The sequence below is a fragment of the Anser anser genome, assembly GCF_964211835.1.
Source record: "Anser anser genome assembly, chromosome: 17".
In the NCBI taxonomy this organism is placed as follows: Eukaryota; Metazoa; Chordata; class Aves; order Anseriformes; family Anatidae; genus Anser; species Anser anser.
Genome location: NC_139738.1, coordinates 2,621,834 through 2,627,672, shown reverse-complemented (window position 1 = coordinate 2,627,672; position 5,839 = coordinate 2,621,834).

The following is a 5,839-nucleotide window of genomic DNA, read 5'->3' as shown; positions in this document are numbered from 1 at the left end:
GCTGACAGCACGAGAAAAAATATCCCTGCCTTCGGCGAGCTGCGAAGCAAAGTGGTAGTGAGACGCCGTGGCTTAGCAGAGGAGTAGAAGGTGATTCCCTTCCGCCAATTTGCAAATTCTTTTGGTGGGCTAAGGAGGAATTCCAAGGGCTTAGGCTGATTCTCAGTGGTTAGGTTTGTAGCATAATGCCTGAGGTGGTGTCACTCTTCTGCGTTAGAAGATCTGCTCGTCCTGGGAGCGAAGAGCCTGTATCTTCTGTGCTCTTCGTGTTAGCCACAGGAGATGGAGCCTCGGAACAGGTAACAGTGCTGGGGTAATACACTTGGTGCTTGCTGTTGGTTCCTGCTAAGATGAGCACGCTTTCAGCTGGAAAATAGCTTGTTCTGTTGGTGTTTTACTAAGGTACCTGTCACCAATTTACGCTAGAGCGTTGTGCAAAAGATTAGCCTTAGTGGCAAAATTAAGGTAGGACCATACTACTGAGGTTTTAATTGTTTCTTTTTTTTTTTTTTAATTGTATTTAGTTAGAACCAGATGGCTGTTTTAAAGAGGGGCAGTGCTGTCAGGGTTGGGACCCATCCCTGTCTTTTTTGGACTAGGTCTGATGTCGCCGCCATTGTTTTATGACTTGGAAGCGATTGGCTTGGCTTTGCCAGTCCTTGGGTCTGATCTGTGAAATGTGCAGTAGTAGTGCAGCTCCTGCTCGCTCGACTCCACCACCCAGTCCCTGTTCTTCAGCCTCAGCGGATAAACAAGACCTGATCGGACAGTGCAGCTCTTTGTATGAGCATGGGCTGTGGAGTGAGATCTGGGAAACAATACACAACAAAATGGGTCTGACTGCATGCCTTGCCACAGCAAGAAGCGGGACTGGCACCAGTGCTGTGTTAGGAGGCAGTGCTAGAGCCCAGTGTTTGTGCGTTAATAATGCTTTGAAAAGCACAAAATCTTTACCATGCATTGCAATTGAATATTAGCCCTTATACTAGAGGTACTTTTCTCGTTTGGTAGGGTTTTATGCACATTTTTCAGCAAATAATTTAGCACAACTGATTTTATGATAAATGTCTGCATAAAAAAGATGGAGGTTTTCTCTGCAGCCTTTTGTTTCTTTTACAGCCAGCCTGGGCATCTAAGGGAGGAAGTTTGTGCTCTTGCTGCCATATTATAAATACCAAATACAGGCAAAACCTAAACCCGACTTTTGCCCATAAATGACTCCTTCAGAGGCCAGTTTATGGGTTAGGTAGATGCCTGTTGCACTCCTGCATAAATGGACAGTCACGTGTATGTTAGGGCTGCAAGCGTTACGAGAGAAAGTAGTACCTGCAACATCACCCATCACAAGGCCAATTGGAAAGGGATTTTTTTCAGAGCATCTTAAAAATACCGCTCTAATTACTTGAGATAAATGACATGTTGCTCTTATGTATGCTTATATGTCTGGCGTTTCTTAAAACAGGCATTAAAATGCTAGTGAAAGACTTGTGTGGAGGTACTGCCATGGTTTGCCCAGCACTTCACATTGACAGTATGTCTTTACACCTGTTGGTGCTGCAGTTTTAGCCCAGAACAAAGTCATCCAGAAATGTTTGGGTGCTGCGTGCGAAGGAACACCGCTGGAACAAGCAGCAGGCTGGCCAGAAAGCACCATTACCAGGCAGCTTAGAAAGAGGCCTGCTAAGAAGTTAAAGATTTTTGATCTTTGTATGGTGGTAAGTCAAAAAGGATTGTTTTCTGCTCTGCTCTCACTTAACAGTGAGTATATTCAGCTGTGCGAGTAGCCTTGAGAGAAATTAGACTGGGTCCTGCTGGGAGAGCATAGGTGTGCCTGCTGTTGTGCTGTCCTGGGGTCTTACTGCTTGCTGAGGAGGAAGAAAAGTGAAGGCTAGGTCTGAATTTGGGTTTGTTGGCGTGAGAGCTCGCTTTGGTAATGACTAACTGAGCAGCTTGGAGCCTTAGTCAGAGGTATTTGATCCTGGTTGTTGTCTGTGAGTAAAGAATCTCTAATAGGACAGTGTTTATTTCTGGTTTGCAGCTAGGGAAGCTGGGGTGGGGAACAATACTTGTGCAGATAGCTACTGAGCTGGCGCTGGTTTCACACTGCTTGTGTCAGGAAAGGGGGAAAATTCAGTCAAATCCCACTTCTATGGGGCATAAGAGTAGTGTGGAAAAGAGTCCTACCAAAAACCAGCTGCACAAGCACAGTGTTCGTAAGCCAGGAGGAGCTGGTGTAATTCAGCCGTTACATCTGACTTGTTTAGAGGCCTTTGTTTCCAGTGCGGGGGTATAAAAAAGTAAATCTTGAACCTTTACACTAGTGGTAGCTGATCAATCCTAATGTTTAATGTCTTGATATGACTTTTAAAATGGCACTGTGTCCCTCGTGCTCCCTTGGAAAACCAAATGTGGCGTGGGTATTGTGAGGGCTTAAAATAAGAACCTTGGTGAGTAGGAGCCACTTGGGAGGCTGAACAGCGAAGAATGGTTGAAGAAATGGCTCCAGAGTGCGTCAGGTGCCTCCGCTGCCTCTCCGAGGAGGGAACAGATCCTTTTGATCCCCGACTTGAACTGCAGGCCTCTGTTCTTGGGTAGAATCCCGCTGAAACGACCAACGAGGCCAGCAAGGTCACAACCAGCTCCTTGCGGAGGGTTGTTGCTGAATTGTCTCCTGAAGAGTGAGCACCACCGCGCTGACTGCTTGCTTCTGCTGCAGTGAGGTTATTCTGGATTTCTGCTGATGCAGGCGGCGCTGGGGGCGTGCTCTGTTCCGGGCTGCCCGCATCGTGCGTCTGTAAACATCTTCTGGTGTTTGCCCAGTCTGCGCTGGGACCAAGGAAGGGTAAAGCAAGTGGCGTTGGTCTTGACAGACCTCATGGGCTTGCGGTTATTTTTGTGGTGTCAAGTGAAGAACGCCTTGGCTCCTTGCTCTGTTTCTCTCTTCCCTGAGAGAGATGAGCCGAGGATCAAAGAGCAAAGCACAAACCCACTATTTTATGAGAGGGGAACTCAGGGCAGGAGGGTGGGCCTTAGAAAAAAGGATGTAAAACTCCCCAGATCCTCTTCTAATTAAAATAAGCTTATTTACCCGCCTCCCAGCCGTGCTGAGGATGCAAGAGCTTCATTCTCTTGCTCGCTGCTCGGTACACCCTGTGCAAAAGGTCGCGTGGAAGGATGGGTTTATGGCTGCGCAGCGCTGCCGTGGGCGCAGTGTGAACGCACCGGGTGTCAAATAAGCAAGTAGTTTCAGGGAGTGTCCTGCCTGGTTTTGTCAGGCAAAGGACAGCGTGTTTTCTCCTCCTAGTAGCGTTACGTCCTTTCTGTCCCTGGGTGGGAATTTATGGCAGAAATCTTGACTCCCGGAACAACCACGAGGCTGTCACCCTCGGCTGTCCGGCTTGTGTGCCCAGTGGTTGTGTTTTTGTCGAGCTCTGTGCTGCGTGAAGCCAGGGAGCCCGAGCCTGCGGCCCCGTGGGTCTGGACACACACACTGCAGCCCACGCGAGTCTGGTGTTCCTTGGAGGCTGCTGAAGAGCGAGAGGAGGACGAGGAGCAGGCAGCTTGACCCCTGTGGTAGGTGTCGGGTGCTGCAGATCGTCAGCAATTGGACGTGCAATGATACAAAGGCAGGAGGAGAGGTCAGAGACCGGCAGTAATAAGAGATGGGAGATGATCTTGTTTCTCCAAACGCTTAGTGCAGTAACGACTTCTTGTGGGGCTTGTGAATTAACGGCTGGGAAAGCTGGATAGTTCACGCTCGAGTGAAGTTATTAAAAATAATTCCGCAGCTCATGTGAGCTGCTGTGGAAAGGGCCCGGTAATAAAAGTTCTGCTGCAGCCGTCTCCACATGAGCTCCCAGAGGATGCTAAGGAGCTAGGGACTCCAGAGGAGCATCAAAACCTGAGCTTTGTGAGCTTGTGCTACCCTTCTGAAAAAACAAACGGTATTTGCCGTGGCCCAGGGCACTTAAGGAAGCATCCTTAGGATTGGCAGAGCAGTGAAGTAATTCCTCCCAAAAGACGATTCTAGCTGCAGAATACATCTCAGAAGGAAAAAAAAAGAGGAGGGGGGGAAAGAAACACCTGCCTCTTCCTCTGTTTACCGTGCTGTTGAAATAACCTGATAACCACGTTCCGTGCATGGGTTTTGCCAAGCTGCTTACACCACCGCTCGGCTCTGTTTACCGTGTATCCAGCAGAGCAGCAACCTTTGCCTCTTACAAGCCGTGTGTTGGGCTGCCTGTGGAGCACCTCTACCAGCAGCAGGGTTTGAGTGTTAGCAGAAAAACGTTGCGGGCCGAAGGCACTTTCCCTTTGTTCCAGTTAAATATTACTTTTATTTCCTAAGAGTGGTTTGATTACACCTGGGCTGTGCTTTTCCATGTCACAGTAGATGAGGTCAGAACATTAGGTCAGGATTCAGAGACATGTTTGTGCTTTATGATGGAGTATTTGTTCAGAGCTCTCTTTAAACTCCTCTGGGAAACTGTTGTTTTCTCTAAGCTGTTTCTGGCAGCTACACCTATCCTTCCCTGGAATCATTTACACTCAAACAGCTCCGAGGGAGGAGCAGGAACATTTGCTTCAATGAGTGAAACATTTCCACTTAGGAAGTAAATAACGCTGGTCTCTAGCATGATTTAGACCGCATGTGTGTTGTAATTCATCTCCTAAAGACTCTGAATGCTTTTTCCTCTTGTTACATTGCACTACCCCGCGGATTAGATGGAATGTGGTGCCTTTGGTGCCTTCTTGGGTGGAAAGAGAAGACTGGCATTAAGAAGTCAGCCTTCAGATCAGCGAGCAGGAGATTACGTGGGGGTCACGGCAGCCCAGAGCAGCATTAACCAGCGCTCAGCATCACAAGCGTGCAGTTAAACTGCGGTAGCTTTCCTGGGTGTTGGAGTCCTGGACATAAGCTCAGAGCCGTGGGATGAGTCCATGTGCAGCTCCTTCGTGAGTAACAGGAACCTGCAGAACCCAGGGAAGCTCGATGCATGTGGCAGCAGTAAAACTGTTTCCATCTGGATCCAGCTTCTTACGGGCTACTGACCTGATGGATTTTTGTCCTTGCAGCTTGGTACTTGGGGTATCAACAGAGATTGCGTTCCTGGCCTGCAATAGGCATCGGGCCTGTAATTACAGAACTGCCAGGAGACAGCCAAGTGTTTCTGCAAAGTGGAAAACTTAGTTAAAGCAGTGAAAGCTTAGTTAAAGCAGTAAGGCATCCATTTTATTCAGAATCATATAGGTTGGAAAACCCCTTCAAGATCATCAAGTCCAGCCGTTAACCGAGCACTGCCAAGCCTACCGTTAATCTCTCGTCTGGAGGAGGAGCAGATCATGCAAATCTCATTGGGTCTTGCGATGCTTTTTAAAAAGGATATCCTTTCTCTTCGTTTCATAAAAGCAATAACCAGTGGTGCACCTTAAACTCAGCAATGTTGTGTCCACCTCCACAGAGGTGCAAATGAAAGTGTTGCCCCAGGCATCTCTGAGTGATGATTAGAAGTAAAGATGCCACAGAGTTCACAAGGACACTTGCTTTTGGTGTTCAGATGTCACGGTGACGTGCAGCAGAAAAAGCCTGAAGCTGGGGAGATGCTAAAGCTGAACAGAAATCCGGCTCTGTATATTAGAAACTTCGTTCTGCATCACATTACTCCTCCATACATTTAAAAGGGGATGTTTGGCTGGGGGAAGAGTTTATTTTTAGCCCTGGGTGGTTTTGGTTGCTTTATTGGTAGGCGGCAGCGTTAGCTGCACGGCGCAGCGCTGCTCCTGCTGCCACGTCTGGGTGCACATCCTATGAGCCTGGTGGCGGGTCTGTCAGCCTGGG